The 23981-nt window shown below is 45.6% G+C and overlaps 1 long non-coding RNA gene across 1 annotated transcript; it reads right to left on the bottom strand.

The window, feature by feature from the left end:
- Positions 1-3327: 3327 nt before the first annotated feature.
- LOC132587542 (uncharacterized) lies at positions 3328-5698 on the bottom strand. The gene is made up of 2 exons (XR_009556452.1): positions 5542-5698; positions 3328-3852 (listed from the first exon to the last, which is right to left on the bottom strand). It is a non-coding gene; the product is annotated as an uncharacterized LOC132587542 (long non-coding RNA).
- Between the last annotated feature and the right edge of the window lie 18283 nt (positions 5699-23981).

Here is a 23981-nt window from a genome sequence, read left to right as displayed (position 1 = left end):
CTGGTAGAGCATCTGCTTGGCATGCAGAAGTTCCAGAGTTCAACCCCTGGCATCTTCAGTTTAAAAAGATCAGGTGACAGGCAATATGAAAGTCCTCAATATGAGAGCCAGTTTGGTATAGTGGTTAAGTCAGTCAGTCACTTTTTATTTGTATCCCGCCCTCCCCGCCAAAGCGGCTCAGGGCGGCTAACAACAAGAACTTAATGCATACATTGTACAATAATAACAACAATAAATAACATTTTAACTACAATTGATTAAAATCTATTAAAATTCTAAAAAGACATTAATGTATTTGTATTTGGTGCTATGATCGCTGGCAAGATTGCTTAGCAGTTTAGCAGTTTCAGCTGGTGAAGGCCATTCGGAACAAGGTGGTCTTGCAGGCCCTGCAGAATTGTTCAAAGTCCCGCAGGGCCCATATTTCTTCTGGAAGCTGATTCCACAGCTGTGGAGCCATAACAGAGAAAGCCCGAGTACGGGTACTCTGGAGCTTTACCTCTTTTGGCCCAGGGATAGTGAGCAGGTTCTTCCCTGCTGACCTCAGTGCTCTCTGGGGTTCATACGGAGAGAGACAGTCCCTAAGGTAGGCAGGTCCTCGGCCATATAGGGCTTTAAAGGTAATAACCAGCACTTTGTAATGAATCCGGTATATAACTGGCAGCCAGTGCAGTTCGCGCAGCCCTGGCCGTATGTGCTCCTGCTTCGGGAGCCCCAGCAACAATCTGGCAGCCGCGTTCTGCACTAGCTGCAGCTTCCGGGTTCGGCACAAAGGCAGCCCCATGTAGAGGGCATTATAGTAATCTAGTCTCGAGGTGACCGTTGCGTGGATCACTGTTGCCAGGTCCCGACACTCTAGGAAGGGAGCCAAATGCCTTGCCCGCCTCAGATGAAAAAAGGCTGACTTGGCAGCGGCTGCTATCTGGGCCTCCATTGATAATGAAGGCTCCAGTAGAACTCCCAGGCTTCTGACTCGGCGCGCCACTTTCAATGGCGCCCCATCAAAGACCGGGAGAGGTATTTCCCCTCCCAGAGCGCCCCGACCTAAGCAAAGGACGTCTGTCTTCGCCGGATTCATTTTCAGCCCACTCAGCCTCAACCAGGTTGCCACAGCCTGTAGTGCCAGGTCCAAGTTCTCTGGGGCGCAGTCAGGCCGGCCATCCATTAGTAGATAGAGCTGGGTGTCATCTGCATACTGGTGACACCCAAGCCCATACCTCCTGGCGATCTGGGCAAGGGGGCGCATATAGATATTAAATTGCATCGGCGAGAGAACTGCTCCCTGAGGCACCCCACAATGTAGTGTGCGTCTCTGGGAGAGCTCACCCCCGATTGCCACCCTTTGTCCCCGATCCTCAAGGAAGGAGGAAAGCCATTGTAAGGCCAACCCCCTAATCCCAACATCGACGAGGCGGCGGGTCAGCAGCCGATGGTCGACCGTGTCGGATTCTTATCTGGGAGAACCGGGTTTGATTCCCCACTTCTCCATACACCTGCTGGAATGGCCTTGAGTTAGCCATAGCTATCACAGGAGTTGTCCTTGAAAGGGCAGCTGCTCTGAGAGTTCTCTCAGCCCCACCCACCTCACAGGGTGTCTGTTATGAGGGAGGAAAATAAAGGAGATTGTGAGCCGCTCTGAGACTCTGAGATTCGGAGTGGAGGGTGGGATATAAATCCAATATCTTCTTCTTCTTATTATTATTATTATTCTCTACCTAAGACCCTGGAAAGCTGCTACCAATCAGAGTCAATAATGCCAATCATGATGGACCAATGGTCTGATTCAATGTAAGGCAGCTTCATGTCTATGTGTTTTCTCTATGTTAGTAAATAAACAATTAAATAATTGATATTTTCCAGTGCTTCTCCCTATACTTTATGTGTATTCCCTCCACCCCACAAAATCTCCTTGCTGCCAAAAGCTTCAGTGCTGAATGTGTAATCTCTCATTAGGCTTCTTCATATCCCTTTAATCATTTGCAGCTGGATGGATGCAGAGACTGATGGATATTATCTTTTGTTTGAACTGTTGTTTAACTGAATGATCAGGTTCTTTGCAGCTTTACTACAATGAACTGCATTTACTGCCTTGCAGAATGATTGTCATTGTTGCTGCTTGCTGAGTCTTCCAAAAGACATCTGTGCTATGCTAACTAAGCTCGAGACATTTTGCCACTTGAACCCATCTTGCCTTCCCTTGCTGCTTTCACTCCTTCTTCATTCCAGGACCCAAAGCAATTAATTATTTGTGCCTCCTGGCTCTCCCAGCCCTCTTTAAGAACATTGCAGCAGCAGGCCACATATTCCTTATAGGGCTTCTGGAACACTCACAGAATTCCTTCCTCTTGCAAGTGTTTGTCCATCATTTAGGCTACAGGTGTCAAACATGTGGCCTGGGGGCCGAATCAGGCCCCCAGAGGACTCCTATCAGGCCCCTGAGCAACTGGCTGTCATCTGCTTCCTTGCATAGGAGCTACAAAGCAAAACCCCTTTTTCTCTATTGGCTGAGGTTCCTTCCTTGGGGAGGAAGGGAGGGAGATAGAGCTTGCTTTGCCACTCTCTCAATCACGCAGCAGAACTACTGAGCCAAGCCTCTCTTCCTTTTATTGGCTGAGGCTCCTCCCCCTCCTGATCCCCTGGGGAAGGAAGGAAAAAGCCAGAGTTTTCTTTGCCCAGTTCCCCGGATCCCATGGGAGAAATACAAAGAAAGCACCTTTAAGACCAATGAGTGCTAATGTTTTAACCATGTTTTATTTTAAGGTTTGTTTTAAAAAAATCTTTAATTGTGTTTGTCTGTGTCCTTGATAAAGTTTATATCTCTGCTACCTAATCTTAAATAGGAACACACATGGCTTGGCCCAACTCAACATGGCCCAGCCCAAGAAGGTCTCATTTATGGCAGATCCAGCCCTCGTAACAAATGAGCTTGACAGAGTCAACACCCTTGATAGGCTGTGGGTGCAAACACAGTAATTCAAATGGTTATCAAGGCAACCAAAACAATAGGCAACCAGCTCTTGAAAAAAGGAGGAATCTTGTGAGTGCTAAGGAAGTTTATAGGGCATGTATGATTTATCATATGGGGGGGGGGGAGAAAAGGGTAAAATTGAGGGCAATAGGCAGGTGAAATCACAAGCTGGCAAGTGGTAGGTCAAATTGAAGGCTGGCGACCTCCCCAAATCTTCCACTCAATGTGACTGCCTCCATTGGCCTTTTGACAGGATTATATGTGCTCACAGAAAGTGAATCAAGGTATTCATCAGGAACCATTACAGTATCTAGGCCCATTGCCTCTACAACCTGGAATAAAGACACAAAACACCAATGAAAAGGTGAAACCAGACTTTATTGATGGTTGATCTGCATAACATTAAACATTTCTCTCCTGTTAGTGCAAGCAGGCAGCCTCTGGTAGCTGCAAGCATTTTAGCCAACTCAGCCCTGGCTCCAAACTCAGCAGATATCATTTTCAGCCTTATACATCCTTGTCTATGCAAGGTATCTGGCCCAGGTCTGCCCAGCAGAATGGCATGCTCCACTTCTTATGGGGGTGCAGACAAAAAGGCTCTTGCTTCCATTAGGGTAAGGAATAAGCTCACACAAAGACAAACAATTGCCTTACCTTAAAAAGAGTCATTCTGAACAAAACAAAAACAGAAAGTTCAGCGCATAACTAATTTCTTTTGATCGCAGGTCAGAGGGCAGCAGCCTCTGTAGCAACAAAGTCAGTTACTTAGCAACAGCAGTGGTGAAGAGCAGCCTGTGCAGTGTTCAGTGGTGGATCTCTTCCTTCTGCAAGCTCCTCTGAGGATAGCTCATTGTCCATTTCTTCCAGGTAGTTTCCATCTGTCACTGAAAATATGGAAATTGAATGGAGCAAATTCCAGAGAAATCTAGAAACAAGATGCAATTATAGAACTCCAGTCCCCCTTCCCCCAGGAGGTTGGCAGCCTTAGGGGAGATCATTTGATTGGGCTCCAGGAAAAGCTGCTGCAGTTTTCATGCTACACCTTACAAAGCTGTTGTTCTTCCTAACAACTGTCCCAAGTTCCATGCCCTGAAGCAATTATTGTGGAGGAAGATAGAAGAGAAAGGTGGAGGAAGATAGAAGAGAAAGGGGTCTCTGGGCACTGGGTCCACCAGGTGGCTAACATGGTGGCTTCTGCAGCCTGACCCATTTAGCCGGTTGTATGTTGTGGGGAATGAAGCCAGCAAACCCACTGGTTAGGCTTCAATTTGATCTGTACTGCGGGATATAAAGAAGGGGACTAGAGGCAGGTTGGCACTTATTAAAGTGGCTTAGAATACACTGCAGCGGAATCGGAGTAACTCACTACACGAGGCTGCCATCTCAGTGGGATATCTCACCTACCGTGAGGAAGAAGGGACCAGGACTGCTTCATCATTCCTGAATCCAAGTTCATCTGACTGTTCCCAGTTACCAACTGCCATTCCTAAAGCTCTTGACTGTTCCCAAATCTCCTCAATTCAAAGGTGCTTCCATATTTCCAATTGGAGTTCCTCCCTCATTTCCCACCTACTCACAGTTTTTTATATACTGAAGTTACAATACTGCCTTCTTTGTAACCAGGGCCTTTTTTTTAGAAAAAGCCCATCAGGAACTCATTTGCATGTTAGGCCACACCCTCTGACATCACCATGGCTTCACACAGGGCTTTTTTTGTAGAAAAAGCCCAGCAGTAACTCATTTGTATGGTAGACCACACACCCTGCCACCAAGTCAGCCAGAACTGTGTTCCTATGCATTCTTGCTCAAAAAAAGCCCTGTTTGTAACCCATAATTAATTACACAGAATGAGGATGTCATTTTTTCTCTTCTGTCACTTAAGACTGCAAGTGGTAGGGCATCCAGACCTATATACATAAATGCTTCCACATACAGAACATTCCAGCATAGTATAAATGACAGTCATCTGTGGACTTTGCCAAGGGAGGTGAGGAATCACTTCACCTCACTGATTCTTTTTTGCAAGTGTAGTTTTTCTCTGCTATAATCTTAACACACACACACAACACACACAGTTTGACAACCACAACCAGACATACTACCTTGACAATAGATTAAAAGGCAGATAGATACTCCTCCCTGCTCCATCATTCTTTTCAGGAATACTCTTCTAAGCATGCCTATGCTAAAGTAAGGTTATTGTTTGTAATATGTGTGATGGTAGAAAGTGCTATCAAGTCATGGCTGACTTATGGTGATGCCATAGGGTTTTAAGGGCAAGTGTACTTCAGATAAATATGTACAATGAATTAAGTGTTCAAGTGTACCATCATTGTACAAAGTCCAGATGGATGCTGTAGAGAACAGACAAACTAGCACCAGCAGCCCACCACATGCAGAGAACTTTATGTTCTTCTCTGGGTTGATTGCTTGGTTGGTTTGGGTTGAAATTTAGATAGTCACTCTTATTTAAAACTGTTAATTAATTGTTTCCATGGTGCTCCATAATTTTGTGCGCCTTTGGATGGAAATGGTTGGGAAATTAATTAAATACGTGTTTACTTCACACTTACGTTATACAGCAATCTTGGTAATCTGTACAGTGGCCAGCATAGTCTAAAGAAGTGCATGGCTTCTTGCATGTACCTCCAGCCGCTGTACACTCTGATTCACTCTCAATATATTGTGTCAGTCCTGCACAGCAAAAAACAGCAAGTCAATCTCAACCTAAAGCAAAAAAGAGAGATAGCATTACCATTTATCTGAAATAATACCAACTTGGACAGCACTTTGATATCAGATTGGTAGCTCTTGCTCATGAAACTCATATGAACACATGAAGCTGCCTTATACTGAATTAGACCATTGATCGATCAAAATCAGTGTTGTCTACTCAGACTGGCAGTGGTTCTCTAGGGTCTCAGGAAGAGGACTTTCATATCATCTACTACCTTTGTCCTTTCCACTGGAAATGCTGGAGACTGAAGCTGGGACCTTCCGGGTGCCAAGCAGATGCTCTGCCACTGAGCTATAACCCCTCACTCACCTGATAGCCTTTAGCCATTCATTATCTTTCAACCTATTTAACAATGGTTCAGCAGGGGGAAAATGGAGGAGAGGTATATACATACCATCCTGAGTTCCATGGAGAAAGGAAGGGATAAAAAAATGAAATGGAAACTGAGGGGGAATTTTAAAAATAGAGAACAAGTTTCTGTAGGGATTTTCTAAGGAAGATTATTTCACTCAAGAATGAGGCATGAAAATATCACATTGAACAAAGTAGAACTATAAACCAATCAGCTTCTCATTCTGCAAATGTAGGATATAAACCTGGAACCAAAAATAAAATATGAATTTCAAAATATTTTTATTCAGAATTGAAGATGTCTCAGACAATGGACACAATTCAGTCTAAGTTAAAATATATTCCAATTGTCCCTATTGTTCTGATCTTCCTCAATTTCTATAGAGGTATTTATTTTAGAAGTAATAGTGTTATTACTTATTATACATTTTATTATGACATTTACCATCAGAGTAAAACAAATTAGCATTCCATGGAAGGATATTCTAAAGCTCAGTGGATAGTCCCTGTTCCTTGTTGAATTCTTTGGCATCCATGTATTTTAAAAGTAAAACAGTACCTCACTAACTAATCTTAATATCAGGAGAAATTCATATAGGATGGAAAGTTTCCTGAGGTAGCTAGAACTAGGGATGCCAGCCTCTAGGTGGGACCTGGGGATCCCTCAAAATCACACCTCATCAGACTACAGAGATCAGTTCTCTTGGAAAAAATGAGTGTTTTGGAAGGTAGACTCTTTGGCATTGTACCTCACTGTGGTCCCTGTCCTCCTCAGGCTCCACCTCCAAATTTCCAGTCATTTCCCAATCTGGAGCTAGCAATCCTACCCCAACCCCCAGTTCCCCACAGGGGCCAGGAGAGACATGGCAACCTTATCTGGAATCCAAAATGAGATTGAGATGGTGATGCTTATGATATTTCTGGTCAAACATATCCTTAATAAGTAACTGCTTCCATTTTGTTCCTGTTTTGCCATTGGGAGATGTCTTTCAAAGTATTAATATTCTTCATATCTGCAGTTTCTCCCCCTTCCTTGTTCGACTCCAGTGTAGGTCTCCTGGCCCAATTCCAGGATGAGTAAGAGCAGAGCTTCTGCTGTAGCATGGGGATTTGACCTTCTTCTAGAAATAGGCTCCCGGAGATAGAAAAGAAAAATGTTTACAGAACAAAATGAAGATAACATATCTAATATGCTTAGCAAAGAGTTTCCCAGATACTAGTCCAACATTTTAACCACTATACATTGGGTCTCCATTAGGATTTGTGTTGCAAATGGACGAAGCCCCCTTCTTTCCAATCAAGGGACTTTCCAAACGACAGAGGTGCAAAAGAGTTTATGTGCAGATTTCTTTTATTTTTTTTTCACATTAAATGTAGGAAGGAGAAACAAACCCTTCACCCCCTCCTCCGTTATACTTCGAAATTCTTCCCCATAGTCACAACATCTTGTACCTTTCTGTAAACAAAGGCCAACTTACGGATTGGCTACACCAGTCTTCGCCTTTGACATTCTGATTACATTCACTGGTCAAATAAGTCCCATATTCCAACTTAGAAGCGAGAGATGGATAGATATCACCCGGGGGTCGCTAATCTGAACCCCATGCCCCACTTCCCCATACTTCATATCTGCAGTTTCTCCCCCTTCCTTGTTCGACTCCAGTGTAGGTCTCCTGGCCCAATTCCAGGATGAATAAGAGCAGAGCTTCTGCTGTAGCATGGGGATTTGACCTTCTTCTAGAAATAGGCTCCCGGAGATAGAAAAGAAAAATGTTTACAGAACAAAATGAAGATAACATATCTAATATGCTTAGCAAAGATTCTAATAGTAGCCCATTGTTCTTTGTTAGGACTTTGGAACCAATATCATAGAAAAGGCACTATAATACTTTAAGGCAAGTTCAAATATAATACTTTGAACATATATATATACTTTGTATATAATATCTTGTTAAGGCAGGTTAGTGCAAATGAGTTCTATGATCAAGATTAGCGCAATTCTATTTGGCACTCTGTCCATGCTCTAATGCAAATCTGAATCTACGTCCAACAGTTGCCAGGTCCAACTCAGGAAATATCTGAGGACTTTGGGGGTGGAGCCAGGAGACTTTGGCGTGGAGCAAGGAGCAAGGTTGTGACAAACACAACTGAATCCCAAAAGGAGTTCTGGCCGTTACATTTAAAGGGACCGTTCTCCTTTAAATTCCTTCTGCTCATTGGCAATAATGGAGGATGGGGGCACCTTATTAGGGCCCATTACATTGAACTCGCCATTTTTTAAAAAAACTGGGGGACATTTTGAAGAGAGGCATCAGATGTTATGCTGAAAATTTGGTGCCTCTACCTCAAAAAACATGCACCCCAGAGCTCCAGATACCCACAGATCAATTCTCCATTATACCCTATGGAGACCAGTCTCCATAGGGTATAATGGAGTGCCCAAGGGACATTAAAAATAAACTCCTGCTTTCTGATAACTTAAGTGTGGGGGGGAGACTCCAAATCAGGGGATTCCCTCCCTCCAACTGGGAATTGGTAACTCTACTCTCCAAACGGTAGCTAGATCCAATCCATTCACTACCACAGGAGGCGGTGCCAGCTACAAGCACAGACAGCTTCAAGAGGGGATTGGATAAACATATGGAGCAGAGGTCCATTAGTGGCTATTAGCCACAGCATATTTTTGGGACTCCCTGTCTAGGGCAGTGATGCTCTGTATTCTTAGTGCTTGAGGATGGGGGGACAGTGGGAGGGCTTCTAGTGTCCTGGTCCCACTGATGGACCTCCTGATGGCACCTGTTGTTTTTTTGCCACTGTGTGACACAAAGTGTTGGACTGGATGGGCCATTGGTCTGATCTAATATGGCTTCTCTTATGTTCTTATAGTCTTCCTGCCAGGTTCTCTGATTGAGTTGTCTTGGCAGAGCAGGAGGCAAGCCAGCACCTCAAAAGTCATATAAAATACCAGGGGGTGAATAGCATGGTTTCCGAATGTTCATGGGTATACCTGTAGAGGCATATGAGTTAGAGATAAGCACGTTTTTTTATTTAAAAAAAGCCCAGCAGCAGGGCCAGTGCGTGGGAGTAAGCTTACCTCACTGGGCCTAGGGCGCCACCTGGCCTAGGGGGTACCACTGGGTGCCCCCTGCCAGACACATTAAATAACATATCACATTTTTTAAAAAAAAATTAAAAATCAGTAAACTAAAAATGTGAAAAGTTTCAAGTTTTCTGCTCTTCATTTTCCCTATTTTTTTAATAACGGGGGGCGCTAGTGGGTGATTCACCTAGGGTGCCAGAAAGCCTAGCACCAGCCCTGCCCAGCAGGAACTCATTTGCACATTAGGCCACACCCCCAATGCCAAGTCAGCTGAAATTGCATTCCTGCTTTTAAAAAAAAAAAGCCCTGGAGATAAGCACATCAGAGTAGTTAATCATATTATGACACTGGAGAACTGAGAACAAATCCCTTCCCAGTCATTATGTTTCCTGGGTGACCTTGGTTCTGTAAACTCTCTCTCTTGCTCTCTGCCCGTCTTACCTCACTGGGTTATTGTGAGTATAATATAAGAAGAAGATGATGATATTGGATTTATATCCCACCCTCCACTCAGAGTGGCTCATAATCTCCTTTATCTCCCCTCCCCCACAACAGACACCCTGCAAGGTGAGTGGGGCTGAGAGAGCTCTTACAGCAGCTGCCCTTTCAAGGACAACTCCTATAAGAGCTATGGCTGAAAAAGGCCATTCCAACAGCTGCAAGTGGAGGTGTGGGGAATCAAACCCGGTTCTCCCAGATAAGAGTCCACACACTTAACCACTACACCAAACTGTCTCTCACTGGCTATAAGAGTAGAAGAACCTTTATTTACTTATTTTATTGCATATCCGGGGCTTTTTTTTTTGAGCAGGAACACACAAGAAGACAGTTCCGACTGGCTTGGCATCAGAGGGTGTGACCTAATATGCAAATGAGTTCCTGCTGGGTTTTTTCTACAAAAAAAGCCCTGTGCATATCTATCATTTCTAACTATGTATTCTGTCCTGAGCTCCTTTAAGGAAGCATAATGTACAAAATGCTAAGAAAACAAGATATCTACTCCAGCCTAGACAAATCAATGTAATGACTTTGAGATGCAGGGCTGAAAGCTGAACAATAGCAGATTTAGTAACATACAAAACTTTTTAAAAGGTACAAATACATATGAACATATGAAGCTGCCTTATACTGAATCGGACCCTCGGTCCATCAAAGTCAGTATTGTCTAGTCAGACTGGCAATGGCTCTCCAGGGTCTCAAGCTGAGGTTTTTCATGCCTATTTGCCTGGACCCTTTTTTGTTGGAGATGCCGGGGATTGAACCTGAGACCTTCTGCTTACCAAGCAGATGCTCTAGCACTGAGTCATGGTCCCTCCCTACACATAAAACAAGGACAGTGGCTAGGAAAGGAACTAGGAACTAGAATTTATGAATGTTCATTGGAAGACCCCTTCCTTCTCACTTCAAACTGTATCAATGTCATTTGTTTTTGTAGATGGGAATTAGATATGCATATAATCTTTCCACATGCATCCAGAGGCATCTGGATCAGGGCAGATTGGCACTGCTGATACTCTTAGATCTATCAGCAGCGTTTCATATGGTTGACCATGAGGTGTTGGCCCACTGCCTTGCTGATGCAGGGATTCAGGGATTAGCTTCAGCGGCTAACCTCCTCTCTCCATGGTTGGGGACAGAGGGTGGCTCTTGGGGGTGGGGGGGGATTATCCCAGGGGCACCCACTCGAATGTGGGTGATCCTTCTTCCGATGCTATTTAATATCTACATGCGCCCTCTCGCCAAGATGGTTTGAAGATACGGGCTGAGTTGTCACCTAATGCCAATGACACCCAGCTCTATCTGCTTATGGATGGCCATCCGGACTCTTCCCCTGATGAACTGGGTGAGGCATTACAAGCCATGGCTGGTTGGTTGTGCCAGAGCCAACTGAAGTTAAATCCATAAAAGACGGAAATCCTGTGTCTGGGAGGGGGTAGGAAGTGGGATCAGGCTCCTTACCTTTGATGGAACTCAATTAGTGCCATTGACAGAAGTGAAGAGCTTGGGGGCACTCCTGGATGCCTCTTTATCTATGGAGACCCAGCTGTCACTGCAAGGGCCACCTTTTCTGCCTGAGGTGGACCCAGCAGTTGGTCCCCTACCTTGCCTCCCATGATCTAGCCATAGTGATTCATGCAATAGTCACCTCCAGATTAGATTATTGTAACTCTCTCTATGTGGCTAGATCATGGTCCTGCACAAGAAATTCCAGTGGGTGCATAACATTTTATCAACTAACAGTCAATAAATACAAATCTAGCAATGTCCCTATGATCTTCCTCTGTTCCAGGTGATTAGAAAGGATCCAGGGGGATCTGATAAATTGCATGCCAGTTAGTTTAAGATAAGTGGTGTGCATAACAGGATTCCCAAAGATACACACAGAAAATGCTGGTTCAAGCCATTGCTGTGATTATCTGAAATGGTAATACAAAATTGAGATTCTTAGGTAACAACCAATTACTCCCTAAATAACCTGTGTTGTTTTTCATCCAAGTGCTGCTAGCTGGCTACCGCATGTGCATATTTTTTGGTTTGATTCTACTGATTTCCTGAACAATGGCATTTCTCCTTTCCAATCTTATACTTACAAGGGATACCGCAGAGTGTTTCCAGCCAATCACCCTTTGAGACAGACCACACTGAGCTGCAATTCTCTGTCCCTCCCTCCCTCCTTTGTAAGGGAGGAGCCATTTTGTGCTTTGCTAGTCCTATGGCTGGAAAAGTGGACTGCTTGGGGGGGGGCACCTTATTCAGGGGCTTGTAGGATTAATCCCCTTGATTCAATTTGATTGAAACTTGGAAGTTCTTTGCAGGATAGACAGGACTCACTCTGCTGCAATTTTGCTGTCATTTGGTTAACTGCACTCCTTCCCTCCCCACCCCGCCCCCCACCCCAAAAAAAGCCTCTCATAGTTAGTAATGGCAAACCATTAAAAGGGATGGGGATTAGAAAGGAAGCCAAGTTCACTTTGTGAAATGAAACAGACCACAGGAGGGAAGAATGGCAAAGTGGCAAGGTAATTTTTATTGAAAATCAGTTATTTTAAGAGTGAGAAAATACAGACAGGCTTTTTCTTAGTGCCATGACCAGTCAGAGCTCACCTACTAAGCTGCTGCTTGCCTGTCCAGATTTGAAATTTGTCTTGGTGCATATTCCTACATAAGTCTGCTAATTAAAAAAAATAGCTTCTTGAAAGGTTAAGTCCAGTTTCACTAAGATTTTCTTTTAAAGCATCAATAAACACAAATGAGCTAGTTGACACCGTTTGTTTGGATTTCCAAAAGGCTTCTGGCAAAGTTTCTCACCAAAGGCTCCTAAGCAAACTTCAGAATCATGGGATAAGAGGACAAGTCCTTATGGAACTTGGTTAAAGGAAGCAGAGAGTAGAAGAAATGGTAAGTGAATAGCAGAATCCCTTGGAGATCTAAATTGGGACCAGTGCTTTTCAAATTGTTCATAAATGACCTGGAATTAGGTGTGAGTAATGAGATGGCCAAATATGACACCAAATTATTTAGGTTGGTTAAGACAAAATGGACTGCAAAGCACTCCAAAAAGATCCCTCCAAACTGGGGGAATGGACAATAAAATGGCAAATGAAGTACAATGGTAAAGTACAAGTGTAAAGTGATGCATACTGGGATAAATAGTCCAAGCATCATTTATATGCTGGTGAAATCTGAGCTGACAGCAACAGACCAAGAAAGGGACCTTAGGGTTGTATTGGATTATTCAGTAAAAATGTGGACCCAGAGTAGGGCTGTTGTGAAAAAGGCAAACTCCATGTCAGCCATATTAAGAACAAGAATGGGCAATAAAACTACCCCATTGCATTGCCCTTACACAAATCTATAGTGAGACCATGTATGGAATATTGCACACACTTCTGGTCATCCCACCTTAAAAAAGGATGTTGTAGAGCTTGAAAAGATGCAGAAAAGAGCAACCAAATGATCAAGAGGCTTGTGAAGCTGCCTATGAGGATCTGTTAAAACATTCAGGGCTGTTTAGTTAGGGGGTGGGGAGGTGATAGAAGTCTATAAATTTTTGCATGGTGTGGAGAGAGAGCACAAACTTCTTCCTCTCCCATAATCCTAGAAATCAGGATTACTGAAGGGTGGGAGATTCAGGACAGACAAAAAGAAGTACTTCTTCACCCAATGTATAGTTAAATTGTGGAACTCACTGCCACAGGATATAATGGACACCAACTTGTTAGGCTTTAAAAAAGGAGTGGACAAATTCATGGATGACTGGGCTACGAGTCATGATATATAACTACTCTGTCCAGCATCACAGGCAGTGGGCTTCTTTCTATCATTTGCTGAGGAGCACAAGTGAGGGGATACTGTTGCAGTCATCTTGCTTGTTTGCTTCCTAGGCCACTGATTGGCCACTATGTGAACAAGATGCTGGACGAAAGGCCTTTGGTCTGATCCAGCATGGCTCTTCTTATATTCTTGTGGTTGCATAAAATATATTCAGGTTCTTATTTTTTTCCTCCTACTGGATTTCTTGGAGCAACTTCAAGTATGTGATCATCAAAAGTAATATTCGTCAGAAGTTTTGGGTCTAGAGAGACCAGATAATAATTAGTTTCCATTTTAGTATTGTTGATCACAATTTCTTAGTGCCAGTGTTGATTTTTATCCCATCATAACACAGCCAGGATTTATATGTACCCCCAATATGATTCATCATAATGGGTCATCAGTGCTGCATCAGAGTCCATATCTGCCTGGTTTTATCGGTGCACTTTGTCCTGGAACCAGTGGGTTCACAACTGCCTCCCTCCAGAAACTGGCCTCCTAGATATTGGTTCCCCTGCCCTTTTGAGCTTGCAGGCACCTTTGGAATTCTGACATTGGGTGGTAGGCACAACCACAAAATGGCTGTCACAGGAGGCCAATTCGAAAAAGTCAGGAAGTGGGGTTATGCATTACTAATAGTCAGGGCTTTTTTGGTAGCAAAAGCCCAGCAGGAACTCACTTGTATATTAGGCCACACCCCCTGACATCAGCATTGCTTCCCACAGGGCTTTTTTTGTAGAAAATGCCCAGCAGGAGTTCATTTGCATGTTAGGCCACACCCCTGATGTGAAGCCAGCCAGAACTACATTCCTGTGCATTCCTGCTAAAAAATAAAAAACCCTGCTAATAGTAACTTTTCAACATTTCAGGCAGAAGCTTTGCTTAACAGATTACCATAAAATGAGCATATTGTTTAAAAATATTTTCTTGCCTAACACAGGTTAGGTGCAGTCACGCAGTGAAGAACCTTGTGTTGTGGTGGCAGCTGCTGCTGAAATGGTTTTTTTAAAAAAATCTCTTCAGTCAATCAAATCTCCAGTAGTCAATCAGGAGTCCTAGAGAGCAAAAGTCCCACTTGGCCCTGCCCATTGTCTAAAAACACTTGGCAGGCACTAGAACAGTTGCAGAATATGCCAGGCACCCATGAGCATCATGTCAGGGACTTAGTCCTCGAGCATGACCCTAAGTCAAACCTGCCAGTTGCTTCCTTCAAAACCTATCTTTTGATTTAAATCTTTGACATAATTTATTATTCCCTATCCACTAACAAACTGAAGGGCATACTCATAAACAAACAGACCATAAAATCTCCCCTTTTCCATCTCCCTCCTCCCCCAGAGAGTGCTGCCTGCATAATGTCTGAGGCTTCCAGCTTCTTGTGCCAAGTGATCTGTTCCTTGATCTCTATAAAATGTTGTCCACACTGCTGATCCAATATATAACAATAGATATGACAATAGTATTTGCCTTTGAGGATTAGTGGGCATAGACTGATCTCCTGTTATTAGAAAAGAAATTACAGCTTAATACATAAGGAAAGCAGAGGAATTTTTAAAACGAAGTCCTGCAAAAGTCATACTGTATGGAAATGAAAAAGGAACTGGGGTGGGGGGGAGAGTTGGAGTGCAGAATAAAAAAAATGTAGAGGCACCATCAGAAGGCTGGGTGGTGGTTCACAAAGTGATTAGGATGTGGCTACACAAATAGGAAATCCAAGAGACAGAGAGAATAGATAGGATGATCCAGAATGGTGAAAGAATTGTAGAGAAAAATATAGAAAGGGCTACAGTGATATGTTAATAGACTAGAAAGAAAACTAAATGGTCAGGAGGGTTTAACAATAAATGGGTTTTAACAACAAATGCCATGGAGTTGATTCTCAAATTTGAAATTTTCATACAAATAATTCTCTGCGTGGTTAACAAAGAAGCACTGCTCAATTAACTATGTCAAAACTCAGTGAGCCTCATAGTGGTGTAAGCCGTAGACTCCTCCTTGAATGCTTAGGGAAATATTGAAGCAGTCATGATAGAATGACTGTTTGTCAGAGGATTTACTTGCTGAAGTTCAACTTCAACTTGTGGAAAGGAAGTATAATTAACTGTATGAGGGCAAAGTTAACTGACTATTATAGGGGAAATGCCATTTCCCTCTCTGCTGAAAGCAAACATTTCCAAGAGATCTGCACTATATATAACAATAATGTAAAGAATATTGGTCGGAGAACTTACATATTTTTCACCTTCTTTTTTCCCTTTTTTCTGTGGAGAATAAGAATGATTACTTACAGTAGTAGGGTAAGATACAGTTCCCCACGGAAAGAGCTTAGAGGGCTCTTAGTACAGTGCCTACTGTAAGCTCCAGGATGATTGGCTACATCAGAGGAGCATGGCCTAATATGCAGAGGAGCTCCTGTTAGAAAAAGAGCCCTGATGGCCATTTACAGTAGAAGAATGAGGTACACTACTCAAGGAAAGATGGCATTTGTCAAAGAACTTACTTGGGTTTTGTACGATCTTTCCTGGGCACACTGTGGAGAATTAGAATGATTATTAACAGTTGGAGGGTGAGGATAACTGCTCCAAGAAAAATGTCATTTTTCAGAGGACTTACTTGGGTTTTGTACCGTTTTTCCCTGGCACACTGTGGAGAATAAGGATGGTTATTAACCAGGGCTTTTTTCTTTTTTAGTAGGAATGCAGTTCTAGCTGGCTTGGCATCAGGGGGTGTGGCCTAATATGGAAATTATTTCCTGCAGGGCTTTTTTGTGAAACAATAGTGACATCAGGGTGTGTGACCGTAGGGTGACCAGACCGTCCCGGGCGCCCGGGAATGTCCCGGTTCTGGCCCCCTATTCCCGCCTCCCGGGCTGGCTATACCGCGACCATTTAGAGGTCCCGGTTTAGCCAGCACCGGAGGCGGTGGGCCGCGGGCGCCGGCGGGGAAGGCGGCGAGTGAGGGAGGGAGCGTCCCTGCGCGTGCGCAGGGCCCCTGCGCACGCGCAGGGACGCTCCCTCACTCGCCGCCTTCCTCGCCCGCGCGCGGGGCCCGGCGGCGGTGGCGGAGGCCTCTCCGCGGCCTCCACTGGTCGCTGGAAGCCCTCCAGAGACTCTGGGGGGCCTCCAGCGACCAGCGGAGGCCGCGGAGAGGCCGCGGAGCAGCCGGCGCTGGTCCCGGGAGGCCTTCCAGAGACTCTGGAGGGCCTCCAGCGACCAGCGCCGACCAGCGAAGGCCTCCCCGCGGCCGCCGCGGGTCCCTGGAGGCCCTCCAGAGGCCCGCGGAGGCAGCGGAGAGGCCCCGCGGGTCCCTGGAGGCCGTCTAGAGGCCCGTGGAGGCAGCGGAGAGGCCCCCGCGTGTCCCTGGAGGGCCTCCAGAGGCCCGCGGAGGCAGCGGAGAGGCCCCCACGGGTCCCTGGAGGGCCTCCAGAGGCCCGCGGAGGCAGCGGTGAGGCCCCCGCGGGTCCCTGGAGGGCCTCCAGAGGCCCGCGGAGGCAGTGGAGAGGCCCCCGCGGGTCCCTGGAGACCCTCCAGAGGCCCGCGGAGGCAGCGGAGAGGCCCCCGTGGGTCCCTGGAGGGCCTCCAGAGGCCCGCGGAGGCAGCGGAGAGGCCCCCGCGGGTCCCTGGAGGCCCTCCAGAAGCCCGCGGAGGCAGCGGAGAGGCCCCCGCGGGTCCCTGGAGGGCCTCCAGAGGCCCGCGGAGGCAGCACAGAGGCCCCTGTGGGTCCCTGGAGGGCCTCCAGAGGCCCGCGGAGGCAGCGGAGAGGCCCCCGCGGGTCCCTGGAGGGCCTCCAGAGGCCCGCGGAGGCAGCAGAGAGGCCCCCGTGGGTCCCTGTAGGGCCTCCAGAGGCCCGCGGAGGCAGCGGAGAGGCCCCGCGGGTCCCTGGAGGGCCTCCAGAGGCCCGCAGAGGCAGCGGAGAGGCCCCCGTGGGTCCCTGGAGGGCCTCCAGAGGCCCGCGGAGGCAGCGGAGAGGCCCCCGCGGGTCCCTGGAGGGCCTCCAGAGGCCCGTGGAGGCAGCGGAGAGGCCCCCGCGGGTCCCGGGAGGCCCTCCAGAGTCCCGCGGAGGCAGCGGAGAGGCCCTCCTCCCTTCCTTCCTTCCTTCCTTCCCTCCCTCCCTTCCCTCCCTCCTCCCTTCCTTTCTTCCTTCCTTCCCTCCCTTCCCTCCCTCCTCCCTTCCTTCCTTTCTTCCTTCCTTCCTTCCTTCCCTCCCTCCCTTCCCTCCCTCCCTCCTCCCTTCCTGACTGAATGGGCCACTGGCCTGATCCAACAGGGCTTCTCTTATGTTCTTATGTGACACAGAGTGTTGGACTGGATGGCCATTGGCCTGATCCAACAGGGCTTCTCTTATGGTCTTATGTGACACAGAGTGTTGGACTGGATGGGCCACTGGCCTGATCCAACAGGGCTTCTCTTATGTTCTTATGTGACAATACTGACTTTGGTGGACCCAAGCACTGATTCAGTGTAAGGGAGCTTTGTGTTTGTGACTGGAGTGGACAATACTGACTTTGGTGGACCCAAGCACTGATTCAGTGTAAGGGAGCTTTGTGTTTGTGACTGGAGTAGACAATACTGACTTTGGTGGACCCAAGCACTGATTCAGTGTAAGGGAGCTTTGTGTTTGTGTCTTCTGGTGCAATTTTGTTCTCAAATCCTGTATATACTTCATCAGTATATGGGATAAGGCACTTTCTCAACTGTGCTGCATAATGCAGCCTATTTATTTTGTCCTGTTTGCTCTGTTGGCTCTATCTGCGCCACCTTCATCACTTTCGGGGTGTGGATCCCCCAGTGGGGTGGTCTCGCGACTCCCTCCGCCGGCTGTTTCTGATAGCCCTGCACCCCCTCTTTCATTTGATATGTGTCCCGTGCGGATGCCACCCTCCCGCCGGGAGATGCCGCAAAATGAGCCCCCTTGAGGCTTATGGCGGCAGGGCTCGGGGGAAGCGAGCTAGACTGCTGTTCTTTTGAGGGGTCATAGAGTGTTTCGAGCCCGTCCCTGTGGCATCGGTCCCATCATTGTGGGGCCCAGGGGGCCTGCGCAGCGGCACGCTGAAGCAGCCTGTCGGTCACTTCCGGGTTCCTGTCCTGCATCTCGACCTGTGTTATTAGTGACAGGCATGACATCACCGGAAGTGACGTCACCAGAAGTGTTTCGAGCCCGTCCCTGTGGCATCAGTCCCATCGTTGTGGGACCCAGGGGGCCGGCGCAGCGGCACGCCGAAGCAGCCTGTCACTAATAACACAGGTCGAGATGCAGGACAGGAACCCGGAAGTGACCGACAGGCATACTTGAAGATGTTTTGACTCTTGTCTTTTATAGACAGTCCACAACAACTGTACAAGGCCATTCTGCAATGCAACTGTAACAGAAACAATTCTGAAGATAATATCAAAATGGTGTCTTAAGTAGCTGGCAGACCATCAATTGCTATACTTTACTAACTGCCATAATTCACTATATTATGCACTTTATGTAGGGACTGTTTTCACTAATTACACTATACTCTTTGCACTGTATATATTAATATTTGATTTGCACACAGTTAAGTATATCTGTCTTTTTCCCTTTGTGTGGCCTCTGGTACTCAGTACACAGTATTATGCTACCACATGTACTTATTTTTTTTCAAATTTCAATGTTTTATTGAAGTAATCAAGATCATACAAACATAGGGTAAATGCATAATCGACGGTAAACTATGCATATTAATACAAATCAAAAATTGTCTTTGATAAATCGCAGTTTGAGTTGGGGTATGATACCATGTAGAATAAGGGGTATAACAATTTAATGGCACATGTACTCCAAGAAAAATCACAGTGGTACTTGTTCCTTTAATAGTAACAAGATGTAAAAGGGTGTTCAACAGATTAATAAAGAAGAGGTCCATCAGTAGCAACTAGCCATAGCAAGTAAAAGGAACTTCCATATACAGAGGGAGCAAACTTCTGAATACTAGTGCTAGGAGCTTCAGGGGAACACATCAACTTCTATGCCTTGCATGTTTGATCTTCCAGGACAACTGGTTGGTCGCTGCATGAAACAGTATGCCAGATTAGCTGGACCATTGGTCTGATCCAGTAAATTCTACTTATGTTCTAATGTTCTTAAATCAACCTTTTACAAAAGCATCCCCTCCAAATATACACATATAAGATAAGGACACTGATTTCAGAGGGCAAGAAACCAGAAAAATAAGAGCTATTAATGTTTATTGAAAGACCAATCCTATTACAATTTATGCCAATGTCATTTTGTTTGTCTTACATGGAACAATAATCAGATATGCATATCTAATACATGTACCGAACATTACAGATTTTTATACAGCAATGTGCTAAGATTTTAAGACTTGGAATTTGAAAGTAATATCGATTTTGCCTGCAAAGATCAGCATTCCCTCTTTGCACATTGAATCCTCTCCACATTTCATCAACTAACACAATAATCAAATACAATGTGTTTACACCAATTATATCCAGGTTCTTATAAAGATTATATCTTCTTTCTTCTTCCGTACTTCTTAGAGTACTCAGATATAAGATCATCCAAAGAAAGTTCCCCCAGAAGGACCGGATCTAGAGAGAACAGATAATAATTACAGTCTCCAGTTTAGGATTGCTGTCAGTAATTTAAAGCATTTTCCTCCATTTCTCTTCCCTGAAATAGCTTAGATTTATATGTCCTCCCAATATCATGCTGGGCTTTTGGATCATCAGTACTGCTTTGGCCTTAGGTTGACAGACCTCTCCTGACCACCTGCAGGGGATAGGAGGGTAGAATTGCCAGATCCACTGTGAGAAACTCCTGGATGGGTTTTTTTTTTTTTTGTAGCAGGAACTCAGTTGCCTGTTAGGCTACACCTCCTGATGTAGCCAATCCTCCAAGAGCTCTTCTTACAGGGCCTACTGTAAGATCTTGGAGGATTGGCTACATCAAGGGGGTGTAGCCTAATATGCAAAGGAGTTCCTGCTACAAAAAAAGCCCTGCTCCTGGAGATTTGGGGGTGGAGCCTGGGGAGGATAGGGACCTCAGTGGGATACTATGCCACAGAGGCTACCCTCCAAAAAGTTACCCACAGAGGCTACCCTCCAGGGAAACCATCTGTGTGGTCTGAACTTGAGCTGCAATCCTGGAGAATTCTCAGACCCCACCTGGAGGCTGGCATCCCTACTTCATCCTCAACTTCTGCCTGGTTTTACCCATGCACCTGATCTTGGGGCCAGTGAATAGATATCCTCATCTCAGAAATTGGCCATGTAGAGTTTTAAAGGATTAAACCACACAGAACCTCAAAGAACAACTAAAACCTGTTCCAAGACCGCCTCCCCCACATCAATGATCCAATGTTGCTTTCTCCTTATTAACATTCCACTGGTGGGTGGGAAGCAAGAAGGAAAGACTAGTTAGTAGTCATAGTAAATTAATTAGACGAGTCCATTGAGAAGCACTGTCCAGGCCGGATCTGTCCAGCGAGGGTCTACCGTAATCTAAGCAAGGGGTCACTTTTGAAGGTCGAGAGCCAAAGAGTTCTTGCTCTATAGCTCTTAGCTTGTGGATCATAGTCTGGAAACCTGACAAATTCCAAAGACTCTGGATGTTTCCTGATCTGCTGCATTCTGGTAAAACTCGTGCCACTCACAAATGCAGCCAAGCTCCAGAAGACAGCTGAGCCTGAGCTATCAGTATTTGTATGGGAGGAGGGGTATGCTGTTCTGTCATTGTCTTATACCAGACAGTTATTGCCTCCTTGAGGGGGATTACTCCTGCCTTAAAGTGAGCAGAGGTCCATCAGTGGCTATTAGCCACAGTGTGTGTGTGTGTGTGTGTGTGTGTGTGTATTTGGCCGCTGTGTGACACAGAATGTTGGACTGGATGGGCCATTGGCCTGATCTAACATGGCTTCTCTTATGTTCTTATGAAAGGTAGCTAGTCTGGACTCAGGAGAGTTGAATAAGTACTGTCCAATCTCAAATGTACCATTCTTGAGCAAGATGATTGATCAAGTGATGGCTGGGCAGTTTCAAGAATTCCCGAATAAAGTGGATTATTAGATTTCATTCCAGTCTAGTTTCAGAAATAGTCACAGGACTGAAATAGCCATGGTCACCCTGGTTGAGGATTTGCACCAGAAGATGAACACAGGGAGTATGACTCTCTTAATTCTCTTACTTGCTTTTGCTTTATTTATTTTTTTGTCTATCACCAGCATGCTGTGCAGCCAGCAATGTTAATGTTGGACTAGAAAATGGGTGAACCCAGTCCAAATTCACATTCAGCTATGAAAGCTTGTTAAGTGATTTGGGCCAGTCACACATACCCAATTCATAGGGTTGTTTGGCAATGAAATTGAGAGAACAATAGAAGTCACTTTGGGTCCCGATTGGGAAGAAAGGTGGGGTATAAAATAAGTAATTAAAATAAATTTTAAAATTAAGTAAGTAAGATTATTAATAGTTGGAGGGCAAAGTGTACCACTCAAAGGAAAATCTCATTTGTTGGAGTAATCAGTTGTTTTAGGTTGCCTCTCCTCAGAATGTTTTGGAAAATAAGCATGATAATGCTTGGAGGGCAAGGCGCCCTAATCAAGGGAAAATGTCTTCTGTTGGAGGACTTACATGGGTTTTAGGTTGCATTTCCCCTGCAATCTGTGGAAAGTAAGCATGATAATTAAAATCTGGAGGGCAAAGTATACTACTCAAGTGAAAACATCATTTGTTGGAGAACTTACATGACTTTTAGACCACATTTTCCTGGCATGCTGTGGAAAGTAAGCATGATAACCAACACTTGGAGAGCAAGCATGTTGGACTGCAGTTTTAAGAAGCTTAGAAATGCTTGTGTTGACAACCCTCATCTACGGCTCCGAATCGTGGGTTTTATACCGTCATCACCTGCGACTCCTTGAGCGCTTTCATCAGCGCTGCCTTCGCACCATCCTCAACATCCACTGGAGTGACTTTGTGACCAACACTGAAGTCCTCAAGAGGGCGGAGGTTAGAAGCATCGAAGCACTGCTGTTGAAGACGCAGCTGCGCTGGGCAGGGCATACTTCTAGGATGGAAAACCACCGCCTTCCCAAGATTGCTCTGTATGGCGAACTTTCCACTGGCCATCGAAATAGAGGGGCACCAAAAAAGAGGTACAAGGACTCCTTGAAGAAATCCCTTGGCACCTGTCGCATCAACCATCACCAGTGGTCTGACCTAGCCTCAGATCGCAAAGCATGGAGGCACACCATCCACCAGGCTGTCTCTTCCTTTGAGAATGCACGCATAGCTGGTCTTGAGGACAAAAGGAGATTGAGGAAGAATCGCACTGCTATAGCACCAACCCCAAATCAGACTTTTCCCTGCAGCCACTGTGGCCGGATCTGCCTGTCCCGCATTGGTCTTGTCAGCCACCAGCGAGCCTGCAGCAGACGTGGACTACTGCACCCTTCTTAATTCGCGAAGTCAAGCCGAGAGAGAGAGAGAAATGCTGTAAAAACAGCTGAAGGATTGTGAAGAGACCCTTGAGTGACAGGCTATTCCAAACAATTTGATTAGTTAGCAGCAGCTGAGCAGGGAAAGTCTCGAATGAGCTGCATGGTAAGGAATGAGATGTCTACCTGACAGAATACATTCAGATTCCTTGATTGAATTGAGTAGTGACAGCTGCAAAATTCAGCCATAGCTGAGAATTGAGGAAAAATTTGGCAAGGAAGTTTGGGAAGTACTCAAGTAGGCAGGGCTGGCTCTGCCTCTAGGCAAACTAGGCAATGCCTAGGGTGCTGGCCTTCTTGGGGCAACAAATTGGGTGTCCCCTATGTGACTTGGTGGCATGCCCAGCCCGGGTGCCTCTCTATGTTTCCTCCATGTGGGCCTCTTGGAGTCTCCGAGTGGCACAGGTGAGGGGGCTTTCTCTCTGCTTTTACACCCTGGGGTGTAAAAACAGGGAAAGGATCTCTGCCCCCCCCCCTCCACACCTCTCAGAGACCATAGGATAGAATGGACTCCATTCTATCATATGGGCCCATACAATAAAATGGTGTGATCTACCCACAGTGACCCTAGAGAAGGGAGGGAGCTCAAGTAAGCCTTGCCTAGGGTGCCAAAGGATCTAGGATTGTGGAAGTATGGAAGTATGTGAAGACTCCTATTCAGGTCAAGGAAATGGAAAAGGTATTTCTAATGAGAGAAGAAAATTTCCCTGTAACCAGTCAAACAGGGAGTTAACTCCAAAGAATGCAGAAATCTCTGGTTTGGTGTGGTTACAAAATGCCTTTAGAGACCTTTAGATTCAGTTAAAAATTCAAGACAAGTATTGGTGTTTCAAGAAATGGGGTTTGGGTACTGGATAGGTTGTACCAGTCTCCTGGAGACCAAGAAGTCAATGATTACTCAACGTAAGTGTACTAGAGTGTCTGGGGAAACACTGAAACAAAAGCCTCTCACCATAAAGATCTAAGTAACTGTGAATAAGTCATTCGCCTGATACATAAGAACTAAAGTCTGTGCATTGACTGGTTT

The sequence above is a fragment of the Heteronotia binoei genome, chromosome 1 (assembly GCF_032191835.1).
Source record: "Heteronotia binoei isolate CCM8104 ecotype False Entrance Well chromosome 1, APGP_CSIRO_Hbin_v1, whole genome shotgun sequence".
In the NCBI taxonomy this organism is placed as follows: domain Eukaryota; kingdom Metazoa; phylum Chordata; class Lepidosauria; order Squamata; family Gekkonidae; genus Heteronotia; species Heteronotia binoei.
Note: the sequence above shows the minus strand (reverse complement) of the source record. Positions and strands in the feature narration are given on the sequence as shown.